General features: G+C 51.3%; 1 non-coding gene across 1 annotated transcript; it reads right to left on the reverse strand.

Moving 5' to 3' along the window:
* Positions 1–619: 619 nt before the first annotated feature.
* Positions 620–692, reverse strand: TRNAK-CUU. The gene has a single exon. It is a non-coding gene; the product is annotated as a tRNA-Lys (tRNA).
* Between the last annotated feature and the right edge of the window lie 119 nt (positions 693–811).

Genomic DNA, 811 nt, shown 5'->3' on the forward strand with positions numbered 1-811 from the left:
TCATGCACCAATTAAATGTGGTTGTATTGGGTCTGGCTGAGATGGAGTTAATACTCCCCATAGCAGCCCTCATAGCACTGTGCTCTGCATCAGTAGCTAGAAAGGTGTTGATAGCACACCAGCGTTTTGGCTACTGCTGAGCAGTGCTGGCACAACATCAAGGCTGTCTCCCCAACATTTTTGCCCCCCCCTCAATGGCAGGCTGGGGCAGGGCAAGATCTTGGGAGGGGACACAGCCAGGACAGCTGACCTGAACTAACCAAACAGATATTCCATACCATATGACGTCAGCTCAGATATAAAAGCTAAGTAAAGGGAGACGGAAGGGGGGTGACGTCAGCTCAGATATAAAAGGTAAGTAAAGGGAGACGGAAGGGGGGGCATTTTGTCTTCTGGAGCAACCACTACACATTCTGAAGCCCTGCTTCCTGAGCCTGCTGCTGGGAAGTAGAGAATAACATAATTTGTTTTCATGCACGCAACCTTTGCTATTACTGACCACGAGCCTTTTGTTATATTTTCTCCCCCACCTCCGTCCAGCTGCGAAGAGGGAGTGATAGAGTGGCTTTGGTGGGCACCTGGCATCCAACCAGACTCAACCTACCTCAGTCCTTTTTGGTGCCCAACGTGGGGCTCGAACCGACGACCCTGAGATTAAGAGTCCCATGCTCTACCGACTGAGCTAGCTGGGCTGTGATGGGTTGGCCCTGGCTGGACGCCAGGTGTCCACCAGAGCCGTTCTATCACTCCCCCATCCTCAACTGGACAGGGGAGAGAAAAATATAACAAAAAGCTTGTGGGTCGAGATAAG

The sequence above is a fragment of the Haliaeetus leucocephalus genome, unplaced genomic scaffold (genome assembly GCF_000737465.1).
Source record: "Haliaeetus leucocephalus isolate CR32 unplaced genomic scaffold, Haliaeetus_leucocephalus-4.0 Scaffold848, whole genome shotgun sequence".
NCBI lineage: Eukaryota > Metazoa > Chordata > Aves > Accipitriformes > Accipitridae > Haliaeetus > Haliaeetus leucocephalus.